Source organism: Protobothrops mucrosquamatus, unplaced genomic scaffold, assembly GCF_001527695.2.
Source record: "Protobothrops mucrosquamatus isolate PMUCROS unplaced genomic scaffold, P.Mucros_1.0 scaffold1080, whole genome shotgun sequence".
NCBI lineage: Eukaryota > Metazoa > Chordata > Lepidosauria > Squamata > Viperidae > Protobothrops > Protobothrops mucrosquamatus.
The window spans coordinates 100,287-122,808 of record NW_015387308.1 but is presented as its reverse complement, the minus strand read 5'-3'; the positions used below and the strand labels follow the sequence as shown (position 1 = coordinate 122,808).

General features: G+C 37.6%; 1 long non-coding RNA gene across 1 annotated transcript; it reads left to right on the top strand.

The window, feature by feature from the left end:
- The first annotated feature begins 353 nt into the window (after positions 1–353).
- LOC107291206 lies at positions 354–18,510 on the top strand. Its single transcript, XR_001548967.1, has 3 exons — positions 354–549; positions 16,051–16,128; positions 17,833–18,510. It is a non-coding gene; the product is annotated as an uncharacterized LOC107291206 (long non-coding RNA).
- Positions 18,511–22,522: the final 4,012 nt, after the last annotated feature.

The following is a 22,522-nucleotide window of genomic DNA, read 5'->3' as shown; positions in this document are numbered from 1 at the left end:
GGCTGGATCTGTAACTTTATTATTACTGCTATTATTTTAAACTGTTCAGCCGCCGCGATCGTTACTCGCCTTTTCCAACATCACCCTTGCCATTGGCTGTTTCTTCGGTGTTTGTTGAATGTGCTGGAGCGAGAGTAGGGAGGGGAGGGGAGGGGGTCGGAAAGCAGGAAGGAAGTTGTGAGCCTGTCTGGGGTTGAACTCAGCGGAACAAGTTTCTTTTCTTTCTTTTTTCTTTTTTTCCTATTGCTTGGCAGGACTGATGGAGGGAAACATTAAAAAAAGTTTCCATTGTTAGCGAGCTCAGAGCAAAATCTGCTCCACCCTTTGTGGGTTAAAGATACATCGTCCTTTTTTTTTTTCCACTCCTTGTTCCTCCTTACTATGTATAACTTCCTTCAGCTATTTAAAACCTTTTAAATGCTCCAGCTTTTTCAGGAACAAGAGGAGAGATGCTGGGGTTACTGCTCTGCAGACCGGGTCTCCCTTCCAAAGGCCTTCAAAGAGCAAGTGAAAAACTGTGACCCATGTGAGATCATGGATATTTTTCAGGTATAGTGACTATATATCTGTATATCTATCAAAAACCTAAAGTTTCCCTTTAGTTTATCTAAACTTTTCAGACAAATTTTAATTTTTATGAGGGAGGTAGTCATACTGTTACACACTTAAAAGGGAAAGTGGCCCTTTGAGAATGTGTCAACTCTGTTTAAACCAGTCAAATATCTGGGGGCTGAAGGAGACTCCAAATATGTTTTATCACAGTATTGAATGAAACTAAACACTGGGGAGGCCAGTTACTCTCTCTTAGCCCAACCTAATTTACTAGGTTGTCATTCTGGAGCAAAACAGGAGAATGAAGTTTTATGTATCCCACCATGACCACCTACACAAAAGGCAAGATGTAAGTCTAAGAACTAGATAAATATGTTTAAAGATATTCCCCTGTTCAGTCTGCAGCTGGAACTCTACAATTACCTTAACATAAGGCAATTTTCACATTTGAATTATTATTAATTTAAAAACCAGAAATTAAACACATAGATCTTAAAATCCTATCAGTATGATTCACTTCAGGTCAAATATGCTTAGGACAGAAGAGGCTAGTGTGACATATACTTTTGTTTAGGGAATCTAAGTAATGGGACCTTGCCCCACAATATGTATTTCTGGTTCTTCTGTTAGAAATGATTCCACCTTGCTATTTCAAAGAAAGAAAAGAGATATTACAAACTTCTTTGATCAGCTTTGCTTAGAAAAAAATTCCATTTGACCTAGAATGATCTCCATATGACATCTGATGTATACATCAAATCAGAAAATGTTGGTCAAACTGTATATACACATGTGCAAGGTAGTATACATTAACCTAAAATAATCCCAAACTTAAAATCATAAAACAAGTCTTCTCAGTTAAAAAGAAATAGGAAAGATGCCCTGTATCTCCAGGTTACTGCATAAAATGTGGTCATGTTTATCTATCTCGCAAGATCTGAACTAGTAAGTAAAAAACACTGGTCTATGACACATTATAGTAACACTGGGGGGGACTATAAAATTGGAGCAATGGGAAATTGCCATATATCTTTAAAGATTCCTAGATTAGAAGGATAATTGTTAGCAATTCAGATTCCCATAGCCACAAGGGCAAAGTCCCTTACATTTAATATCCTTATGGACAAAGCACTGTATTTTGCAATGAAGGCTTTTTTGTAATGAGCAATTGTTATATTGAAGAGCTAATCCACTGATTTTGCCATGTTTTTTAAAAAACAAAAGTTAAAATAATTTGGAGTCAGTGAAATTCAGCTGGTGATTTACTTGCATTTATTTGCAGCAAAAAGTGTGTCAGTTTAAGGCAGGAATTATTAATATATGTGCTCCCACTCACCTACTCTTATATGTATTTACTTATTTATTTGTATTAAAATATACAAATATGTAACACCCAGAAACTAAAACCAAGATCATGCAATATAAAGCAACAATACATTCTGGGAATTAACCATACCAAAAAATAATGTTAAAAGTAATTATACATCCAGAGGGACAGTTTGGCTACTATAACCTGGGACTGCTGGGGTAAAACTGCTGCAGTTCAATAACACTTGGAGGACTGCAGGTTCTCCATACCTTCAAATAGCCTGTAATATTTTGTCTACAAGGTGCTTACAAGCTACACTTCTATGATATACACATATACTGTATGTGTACACACACACTTCAGTTTAATGGATTGCTTGGGGGAAATGTTCTATTATTCCTAAATTGTTGGTTAAATCAGAATGTGTCAACCATAATACCATTATGCATAATTTCACATCACCTGCATAGTGACAAATACAATAGGAATTATTTTCATTATATTTGAAATCCATTGATTCAAAGTATATATATTTAATAGGGGATGTTATTTTAGCCACACCACACTAAGTTTTGAACATTTCTTATTTAATAAATTCATGATTGAAACCTTATCTCTTTTCAAAGCGCAGTTAGATGATTGATCATCCAGAACTCAGAAATTTGCCTCCATTATAAGTACCTACTCTGGCATGCTAGGGTTATGCATTAGGGAAATGAGTTGTAGCTGGTGAAATTTGTGCCATAAAGCCTATCCCGAATGTCATGTTATTTTGTTGTTGTTTTTCTACATGTTTTGTCTTTGAAGTAGGATCTGCAATGACTAGCAAGCTACTCTTTGCAGGATCAAACCACATTAAGCAGTTATGGTGTTTTTGTTGAAACATTGTCTTTCTGTTGAAACTGTCTTTCAGTTCCACATTTCCAGGGCAGTTTACATTAGCTGATAAGATCCAGGAAAACAGTTTGCATCAAAAAAGGCAATGCCAAAAACAATCAGAGCTGACATTTTAAAAACATCCAAATTAAAAAGCCTGGGGAATATGCATACTGAGCAATATCTGTCTGTCATAAATCAGTGTCCTCCTGCTTGCTCTTGGACTGCAATCTGTTACATGCAGTCTCTTCTGAATAACCATATGGGTGTTGCCAATCTACTTTTTAGAGGCTGTTCAACTCTATTGCTTCAAAAATGATAATGGTTAAAAGCAACAAATTAGTTTTAGAGGCTCTGTGTATGCAAATGTAAGTAGAGCTGAACAAACGAAAAGATTGAAGATAACATTTATTAATCAAATTTATATGGTCACCCATCCCCTCCCAAAGGGGACTCTGGGCAGCACACAACAATAAATAAAACAGCCAATAAAATGAGATTAAAATCTTAGAATAAGAATAAGCACACAGAACAAAGCAGTGGAGAAATTGAGGTGAAGTCATTGTCCATTTATATAGAAAGGACACTGTTGTTTAGTATTTAGAATAGAATCCAACAGTTATGAAGGTCACATATTATCATTTCTTATTATTATTTTTTCTCTCAGCAAACCTATCTCATGAGGTTTTTATGAGAATAACAAATAGAAAGGAGGAACCCTTAATCTCTTTGAAGGAAGGATATGCTAAAAATATAAGAATAAAATATTTACTTAACAGTTATCCTGTCTCTATTCCCATTTTGGATTTTGTGTGCATGCACGCATGCCCTTTGATATAAAGGCTCATTCACACAAAAGACCCTGCATCATTAGAACTACTAGATCTGGACTGCAAAACTTGTAATGAACCCTGAATGGCAGAACAAAAATAAAGAAGTACAGTAAAGGTAATCCTCGAATTACAACCGGTTGCTTAGCAACCGTTCAAAGTTACACAGACCCACCTTCCCCAAAGGTAGTTAAGATCCAATTCTGAATTTCTGATTGCTGCCTCCCCTCCCGTCACATGACCGCATATCAGGCACTAAGTGACCAGCTCACTTTTACAGCCATTTTCAGCAACCTGCAGTTACATGACCATGTTTTATAACATTTTTGCTGAAAACTAACATTTACTTCCAGTTTCCGGCAAAACTCACCTTATAGGGAACAATCGATTTGCTTTATGGCTGCAACATTTGCTTTACAACTGATGCAAAAAAGTCATAAAATTGTGTCGGTCATATGGGTGACCTGCTTTACGACTACCATGACTTATGACATGGTAATGGGCAGGCTCCATTACCGTTGAAAGTTGAGGACTACGTGTGCTATAGTTCATGCCATTTAGTGGCTGGCTGTAATTTTGTAGCCATAATCTGTAAGCATGTGCATAAGTAGTAGACGGCATATTATACGGGAAACAAAAACAGAAAATAGAAGATGAGTTCCATCTCTGCTTATTTGTAATTTCCAAGGGATCCTCCTTAGTTACAAGCCTTACACCCAGGGAATTGGCTGGTCTATATCTGTGGTTGAGCATTCTGCGAAAGAACGATTTAGATGTATAGATATGCTGTTTTGAACCATGCATTCTTTATTTAGATGGTTCAATCTTAATATGACATTTTTTTCCGTGATGGTATTTGTGTGGGACAACACATCTAACCTTTATTATCCTAACATATAGTGGATTTCACAGCTGAAGGTTGCTATAAGTGAAATATTATAGGAAAATAAATTACAGCAGCTGTTCTTTCTCTAAGAGAGTTTTGTGCCCATGTAGTTGGTTGGAAACAAAACAAAGAGCAAGCAGATGCTGTTAGAAAGTAAGAGTTTTCCATCGCTTTTCAGTATTTCTGAAGTTCCATCGCTTTTCAGTAGATAGATAGATAGATAGATAGATAGATAGATAGATAGATAGATAGATAGATAGATAGATAGATAACCTTTATTGTCATTTTTTACTATGGGGACAATGGCACACATTAAAAATGAAATTTAGTTGCTTGCTCTCAAAGTGTACACACACATAAGACACATTTAAACATACGATATACAATATATGTATACACCTATAACCTTACATATAAGTAACATATAAATATTAATCACTGTCCATCTTGAATACATAATGGAAGGAGGAAGCCTTAGAGTTCACAAGGTTAATACTGTATGAAACAAAACTGTCTGAATCTGGCTGTTCTGCTTTGGATACCACGAAGCCTCCTCCCAGAAGGTAACAAAGAAAACATGTCGTGAAGAGGATGTGTAGTGTCCCAGACCCTGCTCAAGCAACACTTATATGCTATGTCCTGGATGGAAGGGAGGGAACTGCCAATAATCTTTTCAGCCATCCTCACCACTCTCTGCACCGCCTTCCTGTCTGAAGTAGTGATGCTTCCAAACCAGACTGTCACGCAATATGACAGGATGCTCTCGATCATCCCTCTGTAGAAAGTGGTAAGGACAGGGGAAGGAAGATGTGCTTTTCTCATGCAAAGCAGAAAATGCAGTCACTGCTGGGCCGGCTTCACCAGTGTCTCACTGTTGAGCGATCAAGCCAGCCTACTCGTTAGCTGCACACCCAGAAATTTGATGCTGGTAACCATTTCCACATGTGAATCATTAATGCACAGAGGAGTGTGGCTGTGCCTACCTTTTCTGAAATCAACAATGATCTCTTTGGTTTTACCATTGTTTAAAACTAGGCTGTTTTCCTTATACCAGTTCACCAATCCGTCAACCTAGTTCTTATCTGCTCTGGACTATAGAGGTGAAGTAATTATATTATAAAATAACTAATTTTCAGAAGCATTTTAAAAAGCCAAAATTGCATTTTTAAGTATTACCCAAGTGCAAATATCCTGGTATAACTTTGCCATTCTAATGCAAGTTCACTTGGTGTAAGACATTGAGTTCAAATGGACGTTTGTTTGGAAATATCTGAATACTAATACTAATTTAAACAGAATAGAACTGGAAGGGACTTTGGAGGTCTTCTACTACAACCCCCTGCTCAGGCACAAGACCCTATACCAGGGGTGTCAAACTCAATTTCATTGAGGGCCGCATCAGCATTGCGGTTGCCCTCGGGGGGGCTGGGTGGGTGTGGCCAGGATGGGTGTGGCCTACTGGGTGGGTGTGGATGGAGTGGGTGTGGCCTATTGGGTGGGCATGGCCAACTCTACATCGTTTGATGTAGAGGTGCCTGTGGGGGCCTGGGCAGGAGTGGGACAGATTTGAGGGTCTCTGGCAGAAGGGGGTGGGACTGGGGCAAGCATCAAGGCATGGTCCATTTCTTCATTCCTCACAAAGAGTGACACCTCCCCAGCATGCACCCAGGGGGTGGGGCCGACACGGCAGGGACTGGTTGTTCGCTGTTTCTAGACGGCCTTGTAGAGCTAAGACTGAATGTGTTTCAGCATAGATGGCCACCACAAAATTGTACATTGGCTCCTGGCCAGCCTGAGCCAGGGCCAAGGCAGCGGGGGTCGTTTCCTCACTGTTTCCAGGATGGCTTCGCGGGCCATATGAAACCACATTGCGGGCCACATCCAGCCCCCGGGCCTTGTGTTTGACATGTCTGCCCTATACCATTTCAGACAAGTGGCTGTCCAGTCTCTTCTTAAAAACTTCCAGTGATGAAGCACCCCTAACTTCTGAAGGCAAGCCATTCCACTGGTTAACTGTTCTCATTGTTAGGAAGTTTCTCCTTAGTTCCAGGTTGCTTCTCTCCTTGATTAGTTTCCATTGTTTCTTGTCTTGCCTTCTGGTGCTTTGGAAAATAAGGTGACCTCCTGTTCATTGTGGCAGCCCCCCAAATACTGGAATACTGCTATCATGTCACCTCCTAGGCCTTCTTTTCATAATAAACATCTTTTTTCTTCTTTTCATAATAAACATCTTTTTTCTTCTTTTCATAATAAACATCGTAATACATATTATGATGTTTTGCCAGGATCTTAGTTTAAATCAGGGGCAATGGCAAAACAGTCCCGATACGTTGCACGACGTCATGTAACGTCGTGAGTTTGACATGTCTGGTTTAAATAATAGTATGCCTTAATGTACTATGTTGTTATTAATTCTGTGATTTCTATATATATCAGGTTAAAACCTGTTGTACATTTATTATTTTTATTTATAAAATTTAGAATCTTCCCCTTCAATTAGCCAAAGTAAAGCAATACATCCTAGATAATAGTTTATCATAAGTAAATTAAAATAAACATTTTAAGATCATCACTATTACTGTGTAAGCCATATTGAACTTTCATCTTTAGAATTGCTATGCCATTGATGTTAATTGCTGGGTAAAAGCAGAAAGAGAGAACTGATTGTCCCTGTCCTGCTTGTGAGTTTTCCATAGACATCTGGTTATCCATTTTTGAAAACAGGATGCTGGATTTGAAAATTACATCAAAGTAATGTAAGTGGGTTTTTGGCCCTGCAACAGGACTTCCCCTTATTCTATCTTTCTATGTACTTCCTGTATCTCAACCTCTAACCTCTAGGCAGATTTGGGGAGAGCAAGGGAAAAATGGAGGGAGGTGGTGGCTGATCTGCTCTGTGATTGAACAAAACTGCTCTTGCAATCAGAAGAAAAGGTGGCAGCTGTTTAGATTCACAATTAAGACAAGCTAAGGAAGTTTCCTTTGCTAAGGATAATTATTACAGTATAAAAAAGGGAGAAGGGGAGTCTATAATATGTCCCAGGAAATCATTTCCTTCTTTTTCCACCTTGGGTATTTTTCTTCTCTCCTTCATAACATATGTATATTTTGTGCCGTTACTGAAATAATCCACAGCACCTTTTATGGATGACATGAGCTGGAAATTACAGAAAACAGTATGAAAGTTTCCATTGTCTGCAGCTTATTTTGTAGAAAAATAGTAAGGTATTGTGAATGCCTTGTGAGAGGAGGGAATCACTCTGTAACAAAATGGGATGGTGGAAACTTCATATACCCAAGATTTCAAACTGCATTGTGTATTATATATAAATGAATATAATTTGCCATATGTGGTGATGACTTAATAACGATACAATAAGCTTTTAATTTTATCAATGGGAAAGATCATTCTGAAATCGTGTGGCCAACATTGTAACTTTATACATATGTGTTCCTGCTAATTTTGTAAAGCTAAAAACATAAAATTATGAAAATACACTAATTGGTGGTGACAATTTATCATTTTTTTCATAAACAAAATCTAGCTCATAAGTTTAAAGCAACAGTTATGAGAATCTCTCAGAAAAGGTGATATTTGGAAAGTTATTTTATTTTATTCCTTTCTGTTAGTTCTTATTCTATTAATTTCAATCACTGACTGACTCCAAAGCGAGTATGGGTAGCTTATAATATAATAAACCACAATAACACAATACAAAACAAAATATGTCACTCTATACAAAAACATAGACCAAACACATCTAACAAGAGGCTCCATCCATCTTAATCCAAGGTCTCAGAGTAAACCACTATTTGAAGCATTACGAAATGCCAACACAGTAGAACCATACGGATTCCAAGAGAGATCTCATTCCAGAAGGCAAGCACCATGGCAGAGAAGGCATGTTTCCTGAGATGGCACTATTTAATTGAAGGAATCTTGAGTGTGCTAACTTTACCAGCATATACTGGTGAGGCAGAAACCACAGGAGAAAGTTGGTCTCTCAAATCATTTGGCCTTATGCTATGTAAGCTTTATAGTCATAATCAGCATCTTGAATTCCATCTGGAAGCATAGATGAATGGGACCAGGTTACTTAAAGAACTGTCTTGTCCCAATTACATCAAGCCCTCCCATCTGATCAGGCAAGATATAATCCTGTCAGTTAAAGAATTTCAACTGGCAAGGTCTAGGAAAAGAGCCTTCTCTGCTGTTGCCCCTGCCCTATGGAACATCTTGTTCTCAAACGTGAAGTTTGCTCCCACTCTTTGGGTCCTATGTAGAGCATATTGCTGTAATCAAACTGAGGTCACTAGGACATTTGTGCCTGTCCAAAGGGCCTCCCAATTCAGGATATGTTTGACTGGCACATTAGATGGATCTGGGTGAAGATCTTGGCCATAGCTTCCACCTGGTCTTTGAATGGGAACTTTTTGAATTCAAGACACTCTGAGATTATTTTAAGTTAATTATCTCTCAGAAATATTGGAGAAAGTTGATCAAAAGCACATTCTCCATGATCCCTGTCTAATGTATTTAATTGTTTCAACGATTTTTCATTGTTCCATCTTTGTGTTGTAAATCATCTAGAGACAAGTGATGACAGCATAAAAATGTAATGTAAGAGTAATCTTCAGAGCTGAAGAAGCTTCTTGGATGAGAAGCGAAATGTCGTAGAAGAAAAACAAGAAAGTCCAGTTGCTTCTTGAAAAAAGCACCTTTGGGACAACCAGGACCTGGATGACTAAGAATCTCCATAGCCATCCCAGAAGGTGACAACCACAGATGAGTTGTGTACTGTACTGCTGCCAGGAAAATTATATGAAAGTGTCCCTATGGTCACTCGGAGTCAACTATGACTCAAAAGAGACTTTACCTTAATAGGAACTATAACGCAAGAATAATCTGTTTATGTCAGAGGAAGGAAAGGAAGAAAATATCTCTCTAGCTAGCCAAGAACATGATTTAGGATGAGAACACAGCATGATAAAAACAGTATAGCCTACTAAACTGCATAGCCTCAGCACCAGAGTGGCTACTGGAAAAACAAAACTTCCATCTATCATTTCTGTTCTTGATATGCCTGAGAGCAATCCCAATATACATAAGACTACAAGCTGAAGAGAAAATAGAATTTGAAGTAAAGGTCATCTTGGAAATATATTGTGAAAAGCTACACATTTTGTCTACTTCAAAATATATGAGCTAGAAAAACATTCATGGAAACTGACTACCCATATTCATTTGCTGCAGCTTCTTTTTCCCATTTTTATAAATTGTTAACTTCCAAACTGGAATCCCCAATTTTTGGATAGTGCAATAAGCAGCAAGAGGGTGGTATGTGTGTATGACATGATGTTTAATTTTAATCCTTTGTTAGGTTAGAGCAGGGGTCTTCAAACTTGACCCTTTTATGATTTGTGGACTTCAACTCCCAGAATTCCTCAACCAGGCATGTTGGCTGAGGAATTCTGGGAGTTGAAGTCCACAAGTCATAAAAGGGCCAAGTTTGAAGACCCCTGGGTTAGAGCAATGTTTCTCAACCTTGGCAACTTTAAGCTGTGTAGACTTCTATTCCCAAAATTCCTCAGCTAGCATAGAAACATTGGGTTAGAGGAAAGATTCCAAGAAGGAATAATCACCAGAGAACCATCATACAATATTCTACTTCAGAACCTTCTAAGCCAGTAGATTTTATCATATTCCTTGGCAACCTCACAATGCATTCCCCACTGCCTCCACATGAGATGGCAGCTGCAGAATCAACAATGGCCTGTAGGGAATTCTGATTGCATGTAAGCAATAAATTAAGCCACCTTGTGGCTATGTCTAGATAATAACTATTAGATAATAGTTTCTGGAACACATCATGGACCAAATTGTTTTTAGGGAACCTTAGCCTCTATTGGAAAGAATGTTTTGTCATAGGTTACTCGCAAAATATTGTTTCTGATTGTCATTAAGACAGAAACATTCCAATTTGTAAGAGATGATTCTTATACTGACAATGAGACTTGGAACCATTATGTAAGCAAAACATAAGGTCAAACTGCCTTGCCAGCTTGAAAAGATTGGCGTTGTCCCCACTGAAATCAAAAGCTGAGGTGGAAAAATGCCAAGGTTAGTGGCTTTTAATTGCTTGTAAGTAAGTTTGATTTCTAAATGCAAAATTACTTGCCAAATGTTTGAAATAATGCTTCAGCCTTTTCTCTAATGCTTATTAATCTGAGTCCAAAAGAATTGCTTCTTGTTCTTTTCTAGTCATGTTTCTACTCAAATCTTGTAATCAGGAGTCACTGTGAGTGAGTTGAATGGCCATATAAATTTTCTTAAATAAATCAATCAATCCTAGACCCAGGGACAGAAGATTGAAACAGCCACAAAAATTAGACTTTCAGTGACAGGGTAGGTACTGTTCTTTATTTTTTTCACTTATGCGGAGGAAAATCTTGTCCACAAATAATGTTCACTGGATCCCGCAAGATAGTTACTGGCCAAAAATGGCAGTTAACCAGCAAACTGTTGCTAGATGTTATGGAACTCATTAGTTCACCCATGGTTAGTTTCAAATTAGACTGGTAAAATAAACATACCTTAAGGAGCCATGGTTAACAGGGCATCTAGGACTTGACATATTCCAAAAGGCCTCTGTGTGATACTGTAAAAAAAAAAGCTGTCTTTGGATACCTGACAGTCAGCATCTCTTTCCTGTAAACTAAGTGAGGCTAGAATATTTTATAAAGTGAGCTGCTCTGTGCTGGTGTGGATGCTTTGTTTGCCAGAGACCTACTGACTACTATACCTTCCAATCATTGTTATGAATAACCCTCTGCTTGTACAATTGGTGTATATGCAAAACTTTCTAGGAGAACTACTGTTAGGATTTATGCTTTTGAAACTGGCCACAGATACACTGAATATTTGGAATCCAACAAATGCACCATACAAGGTAATATAGAATCTCAGGTGTACATACAAGTTTACAAATATAATTATTGTCTTTTTTTTTAGATGCACTGGTTTCCCAATATGTTCTTAGGAAGTTATTTCTTCATTCAATGCTTCCTCTCTGTTGGATTACTAACAAAAAACCTGAGGCTTCTGTAGATTGTACATTGGGTGGGGTTGCTATCAATTTTATTTATACAGAATACAACCTAACAAAATGCATTATTTTGACTTGGGATAAGGAGAAGTAGGAAATTTACATATTCTCAGAGCCAGTGTTTGCTGGTTCCAGTGGTAGTCAGATAGACTATCAATTAATTTCCTAATAATATAATTTTTATACAGTTTCATTTCCTACAAAGGATTAGAATTTCCAGCAGGAGGACTAACTTAATACTGCAGTGAGATAAGCTATCAGGATAATATGGAATGACTGTCCTCTTGTGCATATTCATTGATTTCTATAAGCTTTATCCAAATCACTGTAACATAAGGAAAATAGCTTCACTGCTTTGAGCTTGTCACGGCTTTCATTTCTTTCAGGATCTAACAAAGGATTCTGATAAAAGTAAGTTTCAGCTATTTTTTCACAGAAAGATGATCAGTATTTATGATGTCTAAATACCATGATAAATATTCTGATTACTTAATGTAAAAATCTGCATCATCACCTTCCTCTTCTCCTACTTGGCTACTTAATTGGCATGGCCCTTCCAGGATTAAGTTCAACAAAGCAGCTCGCAGCTCCTGTTAACAATCAGAATTTGAAACCATAATTATTTGTAGGTTTCACATTTCAGGTAGCGCTAACTTGAAATGATGTATGGCATTTGCAGATTACTCCTAACCGCAAAAGAGCTGCCAACTGTAGCTAAAGAGGATGCTAAGTAATGAGGCAGCATGTACACTTACGTTAGCCATTTGGAATGGGTTCACATGTTGTGTCAGCATGTCTGATGACTTCCATCCATCTGACAGTAGAGTTGTGAGCTCTTCAACCAATTAGCTTGTCCAGAAACAGAACTCATAGTGTTGCAGGGCTCAAATGGTTTTAGTATTTTATTGTGTTACCAATAAAATATCTGAAATAATAAATATAAAAACGAATAATCTATACCAAGGGACAGGTACTAGGGCAGAGGTCCCCAACCTTTTGGGCACCAGGGACTGGTTATGTGGAGAGAGGTTTTTCCACGGACTGGAGGGGGTGTGGTTTTGTGTGCTGCCTGCATCCTGCAGATGGGGCTTTGCTTGTTTGTACAGTCTGGTTGCTGGCATGCCGCGGCCCGGTACTGGTCCACGGATCAGGGGTTGGGGACCCTTGCACTAGGGTGTACATTAGTTGAGTTAAAAAGGGAAAAGGAGATTTGAGTGTCCCAGGAAATTGATTTAACATTTGCTTGCAATTCCTTAAAGGAGCTGCATCCTTTTCTGGGATAGCACAACTGTCCATTAGTCACACAATCTCATGACAAGACAGTTTGGCTTTGTTTGTTGGAAGAGAGTTGGAAAGGTTACAAATGGTGACCACATGACCCTGGGATAGTGCAACTGTCATAAATACATGCCAGTTATGAAGCACCCAAATTCTGATCATGTCATCATGGGGATGCTGCAATGGTCACAAGTCTGAAAACTAGTTAAAGTCATTTTTTTCAGTGCCATTATAACTTCAAACGGTCACAAAACAAATGGTTGCAAGTTGAGGGTTATATGTAGGTAGCCGCATATTTTTTATTATCAATATTATTATACACACAAAATTGTGAAATTAGAGTTGCCAGTTCTTTAAGTAGTGTTAGCCTTCATATGCATCAAGTTCTTCCCAAGAACTTAGGATAATGCATTGGCATGATATATATGTGGATTCAAACAATGTGGCTTTTTGTAATTGACAATTGTAAATTCTCTATGCATAGAGTTTTAAGAGTCATACAAGTTCTCCTGTTCAAGCAGGAGACAGGGGGCTGGACTAGAAGACCTCCAAGGTCCCTTCCAGCTCTATTCTAATTCTAATATTTTGGTATGGTACCCAATATGCTGGAACTATTATGACCAGTTTATACTATAATCTTTCAATTTCAATTTCCAGATCTTGATACTTTGTGATCTTCTCCAACTCTTTATCATCTATTTTATTATCCCCTGCTATTGCCACGTCAATTATCCACACTTTTTCTTGTTTTCAACCACAGTTATATCTGGTGTGCTATGAGCCAAAACTTTATCATCTTCAGAAATCCCAAAATATTTTAAACTGCTCATTCACTTACTTTTTCAACTTTACATTCCCACCAATTTTTCATTACTGGTACATGATCATTTTTACAGATGTTCCAGTGAATCATTTTGGTGACTGTTATGTCAGTTTTTTATAATCAATTTGTACAACAAATTTCCACAAGCTGAGTATATGATGTTTCTTCCGCTTCTTTCCACAATCTGCACTTTGAATCATTTGATGATTTTTCAGTTCTGACCTTGATTGCATTTGTTCTAACAGCTTGTTCTTGTGCAACTAAAATCAAGCCTTAAGTTTCTTTTTTTAATGTTCGAGGTGTAAACTATTGTGAGGTTTTATCTTTATCCACTTTCCTCAATCTTTTGTAGAAATTGACCATGTAATAATACTTTTCCTCTCAAATATTCTATTTGTGTTATTACATTATTCTGATATTCAGTTTTTATTTCCTGTACATCTAGTATCTTCTAGTTTTTAACTTGCATCAATGCTTATTCTTGGCTACCAACACATGCTTTTCTTCTTTGATAATTTGTTTGACTTGAAGTAAACCTCTGCTTCCATTTCTGCGAGGCAAGTATAATGTATCAATATCACTATGAGGATGTAATGCATAGTGAATAGACATCAGTTTTTGTTGTTTTTTGGCCAAAACTGTCCAGTTTAGTTTGTGTCCAATTAATAATTTCAGCAGTGCATCATATCACAAATACGGCACAGGTACATTCCTTACATCTGATATAAATTTAAGTGTTGAAAGAGGAGTGTCTTTTAACAGATTTTGACATCATTCTTTCTTGCTGCTTTGAGCTTGCATATAAAAATGCCTCACAAATAACATTAGTTGTTGATGCATATAACATCCTTGACAATGTTGGACAAGGTTTGAAGAACTGTTTGCTTTTTACTGAGTCAATCCCATTTGTATTTCCTTGTGCTTCCCAATCAAAACACTAAGAGTTACTTCTGGAAAATATGCATACAACTGATTGACTGAAGCCTAAAACGGGCCCCCATTGTTCATGAGAATTGTCAGTTCCTGGGAGACTTAATGGAATGTAATAAGTCTGTTGCTTTATTTATTGATTTTATTTACCTGGAAAACCAATCAGAACAACCTCTGTCTCAAAAGGATATCTTGCCAACAGATTATTTTTTGGGGCAGATCTACAAGCTTTGACAATTGAGTTACATTGACCAGGTTGGCTCGTAGTCCTAAGAGCTGTGAGCCTAACACATCTGGATATCTCCAGAATGAGGGAAGGTGTTTTAAGCAATGTTTGTAGAACACAAGCAAGTTCTGCTCAGACAACAGCAGGCAGAATGTTAAAGACAGATTAGGGATTTGACTTTTTGGAAATTTTATTTGGGAAAAAGTGTACAAGACCAGCCAATTGCATGACATTTTCTTCTTTTCATTTCAAATGTAATCCTCCCACATCTACAAGATCCAAAGTTAGGATGAGCTTGCTAATCAAAAGTGGAGGAAATTAGGACAGAAAATGAAGCACCAGCAGCGCAGTATGGTCTTGGAAAGACCTCCGAGGAACATTATGTACCCTTTCTCTTTCCAAACCTTTAATGGGAAAAAATTATGTCATAAAGGTGCCATCTTTAGAAATGTCATGGGGTGCACTGAATGTTCTGAATGCTTATTGTTACAGACAAAAAAAAAAAGCTTAAAAATGAAATATTCTATATAATTGGAATGCTGCCTTGGAAAAACAGTCTTTTTCCAGTTCAGTCTTTCTCCTTTGTATTTTATAAATCTACATTATAAATCTAAGAACAAAATGCAATTGCAATTTGTTCACTAAATGAAAAAACAGTGATTGCAGGGATTAAAGTGGCTGACTCAAGTTGAATTTAGTGCACTCCTGGTACATGCACTGGCGTTTCATGGGACTTTTTATGTCTGTATCAGTACAGATGAGTCCTTCTTAACCTGTTGCTCTTCTGATGGATCCAAGTGATAATTTTCACAATTACTAGTTAGAAAGCATGTGTTTGGAATAGCTAGCATTGGAATATTGAGTTTCATAGTGTTCAAAAGGATGGTCAAAAGACTTTGCTGGTTCTTTATTTTGCTTTTCCTTCAGAATCTTATCAGTAATTAGAAGGGTAGAGTAGAGTAGAGTAGAGTAGAGTAGAGTAGAGTAGAGTAGAGTAGAGTAGAGTAGAGTAGAGTAGAGTAGAACAGAACAGAACAGAACAGAATAGAATATTCTTTATTGGCCAAAGTGTGACTGAACACAATGAATTTGTCTCCAGTGCAGACTCATTAAAACAGATGAGTCCTTATTTGTTTTGACCCTTATATTTAATAAATACATAAAGACATATAAATGGAGTTCATGCATTGCACAAAGCTGTAATATGAGATATATTTCCTGGATGTTTTCACAGGACAAACTAACCATAAAACTGTACACATCCATATCTGCAGTGCTCCAGGAAGAATAGCAGTGAATTGTCTAGACATGGGTAAGTGTTCATGTTTAAGCCTATTCCATGGTGATAAAGGGGGGTAAATGATGATAAAGGGTGGTAAAGCAAGCTCACTTAAAGCATTCATGGACTCTGCTTCAGCAGCTTAACATGCTCATTATTTTGAAGTTGGAATTAGGAAATTCTTCCCAGGGTTAATGCTTGATGGGGAAACACTTCCATTGTAATCTGAAGGTACTCCTAGATTGCTGGCAATTGCCAGATAAGCAGATGGAAGCTATGGCTTGGGGAGTTTTTGCCCAACTTCAGCTAACATACCAATTATGGAACTTGTGGGAAAATCTGGCGAGTTTTGGTTTGAAGTACTACACTTTTTATGGGGTTACCTTTGAAGACCACTCAGAAGCTGCAGTTCACAGAATGCAACAGCCCACTTACTGATGGGAGAAGCTACCAATGCCACAAAACGCCAGAAGTGCTAAGTCACCAATAGGTGTCTAAGTACAATTCAAAGTGTTGGTTATAATTTATAGAACATTTATGACTTGGCATATAGATATCTACAAGCCTGCCTGTTTCAGGAGAAGCATCCCATCCAATGAATTCAGCCCTCAAATGAAATAAGAGAGGGCAAAAGTAAATAATTTTTTATGTTATGTACCTCTTGTGTGGAACATCTTGATTCCTCCCTTGCTGTCATTTTAGGACAGCAATATACTGTTCCTTTGCAGGGCATTTGAGGTGTTAATTATGAAGGAAGTGCTCTCTTGCCAGGGTTGCTTAGATGACTTTGGGGGGGGACTTTAATGTTTGTTTTTACAGAATCTATAAGTTGTAAACCTCTTTGAGTCTGTATTCTGCAATAATCCATTTTCACTGATAGCAGCTTGGTTACTACATTTTGTACCAGTTGTAGCTAATAAGTCATCTTCAAGGGCAGCATGCCTAGACCCCATTGCAATTCATGGCTGGACAGCTAACAAAAGTTTCTTATTCACTGTTTAAGCATAGTAAGAAAGGAAAGAATAAAACATACCAGTACAGGGACACTAACACAACCCTTAATTAAAACAGGCTCAAATAGCATCCTAGCTCAATCCAGTTATTTTAAATACATTAAATTATTGCAAAACATCAATAAACTTCTAATCACCTACTAAAGAAAGCCAGACTTAGGAACATTCTGTTCCACTATCTTTCTTACAATTGCTGTTCTTATTCTGTCTTTTTTAGAGTAACACAACTTTATCATTAAAGGGAGAAAGAGATGAAATACTCTGTTACATTTGAAGAATGTTTAATTTCGTCCAGAGAGAGAGAGAGATGCTTCTCTTAGTTAATTCAAAACGGATGGTTGCCTAGTCCTAAATACAGTTGCTTTGGTTACCATTTTGCTGGGCATAAAAACAGTTATTCAGCCAGCAAGGAACACCCCACTCTACTCCACCCACTCACCCATTGCTTGTCTAATATCCTAAGAAGGAAGCAAAGGCAGATGCCTGCCTCCTGTTCAGACAGACTGTAACTGCACAGGTTGCTCTCCCTTTGGGATCCAACTTGTTCTGCCAAAAATGTGTAATGCCTTGTCCTATCTATAAATGGTATGAACGTTGGTAGTTCTGACCATCTAATTCATTCTGGTAATTCCTGCAGAATAATTATAGGAAGGGCTTATGCTGCTGATATTTCTTTGTTTTCAGTGTTTGTATATTTGCAACTGATAAGCAACTTTTCTTCCAGTAGTTCCACAGCTATTGACCCTGGTTCTCAGCCAACAGTCCTCAGTCTTATAGCCCACTTGTCATCAGATGTCTAGGAACTTCAACATCTCGCACATTTATTGGCCTAAGTGGCAATTGATGTGGTATGGGTTTCTGTAGTTACGTCTTACCATGTTGTTTAAGGGAGAGACACTTTACATTTGGCTCCTCTGATAAAATGTGTCCAATTCATTCTGTTGTTCGTCCATCGATTTCGATGAAGACCTTGACATCTTGTGGATTGTGGGCCATCAACGGTGTGTCCGTAGATGGCTGATTAGACCGATGTTAGCACGAAATGTTCTGCCACATACTGAACAGAGAAATGTGGACACTGTTGCTTCAGCTGATGCTGAAATGCAAATGCTGAAGTCCAATTCATTCTAGTGAACACTGAAGACCACTTATCTTATTAGATAAGCAAATGTCCATATTCATGCAATGGTTAATATATATTGATGTCTTTATATCACTCTTCCTTAACCTGGTGTTCTCTAGTTGTATTTTATTTGAATTTCTCACATCTCCAGCAGGCACCAGATTAGAGAAGACTGGTATAACCAGCTTAAAATGATGCGCATTGAAGATCAATATATCTGGACAGCATTTAATTATGGAAAATGGTTGTATGCCAGAACAATGATATTAAACAACTACCTAAAACTGTCTTATTGCCTCTACTCTGAGATTGTGGACAAGCTTCTCTGGGAGATACAATTCAAAAACAGTTAACCACTGATCAACGCTGGGAACACCACTCCCTGATACTTGCTTCTTTTTAGCTCCAGTGGTCAAAAAGTCAGAATGAGGATTTACATACATACTAAACTAGCAAATAGCTGGCCCTAATTCAAATTAGTTTCCATTGGTTAGACGTGTTTGTTTTGTTTTTAATTTTCCATCTGAAGTTGTATACCCTTACACAGTGAATGCTTGTCTTTGTAAAAACATAACGTAAATGTGATGTTATTGTAATTGCTCGCCGAAGCTCAAATGCCAAGTCTTGGGACCTCTGCCCTTAGTGCACATTGCCCAGGGATACTTAGCAGCACAATGGCCATGGCTGGCAGTAATCCCTGTAGCGGGAAATAGATTTCTCTTACACTCAATGGGAAGATTCATTATTCAACCCACTCCAGACAATAGGGGGCATTTCATTCAAGAAGGAAAAGCAGACCCAGAAGGATAAGGAGAACTTTCATATCTTTAACCTCCATCTCCACCTTTCATCTTATTAATATATATATGAAAAAAATGCCAATTTTCACGTGGATGACTTACACTTACTATTATTTAGGTTACAATGACTGTGCTAAACCATAATATAATTTATATGATTTATGACACAGCATATTTTATGCTCCCAGCCAATTATTCATTTTACTCATGGTTAAGTCAGCCCTGGTTTACTGTAATATACAAACTAATCTGATTTAATAAATTCAGGTCTGCAGGTTTCATCTGCCTGTTTGAAATGGCAGAACTACAGTGAAATAAAATACTTCATTTGTAAATCCAAACAGCCATATAAAAAATTACATTAAGTAAGTCTTTTTCCCCAAGCTAAACTTGAACAGGGACTGGATCTAATATCAACACAGTTCTATTGCTGGAGGTGGATTCTCCTGTTTCCTTAAACTTTCCAAGATTTTAGATGATGGGAAATGAACATTAGATTCTTTTATCGCTTCTATGACAAAGTACCTAATGAAGTGGTTAATGGATACTAAAGTTGGAAAAAAAAACTCTGGATGATCATGATATAATTATAATTATATAGATCCTAAGTGTCTGTTAATTAGCCTCCCTCTTGCCTATTTTTATTTTACCTGTTTTATTGAGTTTAGAGGCCTCCTGCTTCCCATTGACTCTGGAGAGCTTACAGCTTGAAAGGAAAGAATAATGTATGAACATTTTTATATTTGGGTAAGAAAAATTAAAGGTTTAAATTGGAAAGATGTAAATGCAGAAAGGATCTAAATAGTGTTGAAGGAAAAGTCTTCATCATGGTTCAGTCCAAGCCAGGAATAAACAACATGGCGACTGCTTTAGAAAGAAGGTTTCAGTTTATTGAAGAGGAGAGCCAGACAGAAAGATGGCTCTGGAAGAAAAGAGAGAGAGAGCACATGTAGGAAGTGGGTTTTTATACCCTCTGGGCTCTTGAGGTTGTTTCCTGTTCCTGTTTGAGGCTTTGTATTTCCTGTGTCATGTATTTTGACCTGAGTTTGAGTGTGCCCCTGTGGCATCTGTAGGTTAATCCTATTATGTCTTAGAGTTTGGGTGGGGTATATATATTTTAGGTGTCTTTGTCTTCCTAAGCTTCTAGCTGGGGGCCTCCAACCTTCCTGGATTATTTACATCTGCATTTCTACAGAGCTGGTTTCTGCTTGGGGGAGGGAGACTTGGGGCTATTAAGAAAAACTGGGCATGCTTTTCTGCCTCTTTAAGATCCTTTGAGGAAATATAATATTCTGCCCTTTTAATATTTCCTTCTCTGGGGGGATTGACTTCTCACAATAGCTTAGTAGATCACAAGCTGAACATGAGCAAAGAGTGTGATGCACTTACATCACATGCTATACTGATTCAAAAGACGTACACTGACACTGTCAAAATCAAGATAGGTCAGCATTCCTCTCTATTCTGCCTCAGCTAGTAAATTATTTCAGAATATTTGAAGGGTTAGTTTTCCCCATATTTCCCAGGGTGAGTCTAGTTATTGCAACAGCTGCTTTTAAGTAATTGTTGGTGTATTAGTGAAATACATCCCTTGCTTATGAGGGTCCATTCTCAAGATCCAGCCTCAAAGGCAGTTACCGTCTCCCTGATATTGGGGTGTTCCTGATTAGTACATGTTAGCAGAGACAACTTTTAAATCTGTCCTTCAAACAAAAGGAAACACTTTGCGCACTTGTTAAATTCAAAGCAGAATGACAAACTTTTGAACTACTTTCTGCTTGTAGTAGAGTAGTGTAAGTTCAAAATTTCAGAACACTTGAGAAATGTGATGTAATAATGACACAATATCCAATTTGAGGCACTCAGAGTTGGATGCCAGCCTTATTTCAGACTGGAAGAGATGCTTAAGGAGGAGTCTTGCCCAGTCATTTGGAAATGGTTTGAACTTTTTGGACCTGAGGAAGTAAACATGTTCCTTGGGACTGTGAGCTCAGCTACCTGAGATCTGTGCTTTTCCTGGCTTGTTAAAGTGGCCCAGGGTTGTTGTTTTACCAATTAGCATAGAAATTTAATAAAGTATTCCAAATAATGCATTCTACAGAAGTCAATGACACTATATTTTTTAACAAATTACCATGTGAATCTGCTTTCTTTTTGTGTAGTACCTCAAGGATCCAAAGAATTGCATTCAGTTGTGTGAGTAGGCAGGCAAAAGAATGTGGTTAAAACAACACATATAGTTTGGATTACAATTTCCATACTGCAGTTTCATAACATGACCATATTGCTAAGATGGATGGAATTCAAATCCAAAGCAAGTTAGAGAAAACACAATGTGCCCTAGCTTTAGGAGGAAACCTTTTCAAAGGAGCAAAGTCCCAGAGAAGAGACCTTGTTGTCTTCTATGTTAAGCATAAGAATTTAGAGGCAAGCATTCCCCCCCCCCCGCAAGCTGGCAATTTTTTTGCTTGTCTCTAAGGCCAACATGTTCCTGTCATAATGCAGTCAAACCAACTTTCACACTGCAGAAGTCTCCTTTTTAATACATTAATTTACAAATTTTCTGATAATTTCCAAGCTCACTGAATTTTTCAGAAATGATCTTTATCATAAAACAGCCCACTTGCAAAGCATTACAGAGAGTTGTGTTTGTCCATCAGGGGTGGGGGAGAGGAAACAACTAAATTCTTCAGCTATGTTCAAATCCAAATTCTGTACCACCAACTCCCCATAAGTTAATCTGAAGTGCAGTATCAGCAGGAAGCTATCAAGAAAGCAAGTCCACATCCATAAAGAGAGAACACCATGTTTTAAATAATCTGTCATTTACAAGGTCTGCTGGGATACTCTGATGCCATTAGTAACAATTCTCCTGTTAAGATCAAAACACATCAGTTTCCAAACAATTCAGGCAGGCAATAATATTCTACTTTTAAAGAGCACAACTCAAACTTGAATTACAGAAGGCATTGTACAGATACTCAAGATGTCCCATTTTGCACTAAAGGACAATTATACAGAAGACTTTCACCCCCTAGTGTTACATTCTCAGGATTACAATTTATGGGGGCAGAAAAAGAATCCCAGACCACTTAGTTACAGATCTGTTGTCTGAAGCTTGTTAGCTTCCTAATATTGGAATTACAGTTTCCAGCTAGGTGTTTGATCTGCTGATGAGGAATTCTTAAAATTGGAACCTCAAAATATGTGAGAGCAACTGGCTAAGAAAGGCTGGCACAGGTATTTTGTTGTTATTTGAATATCTAAAATCTCCATTTTTTTCTGGGGAAAGTAGATTTAGATTTAGATTTAGATTTATTTCATTTATACCCCGCCCTTCTCCCGGAGGACTCAGGGCGGCTTACAGCCAGTTAAAACAATTACACAAAATACAAATCTAAGATAAATTAAAAATAAATATTCGAATCGGCCGCACTATAAAATTTAAAATTTAATTAAAACCAATTTAAAATTACCCCTAGGCCAGTCCT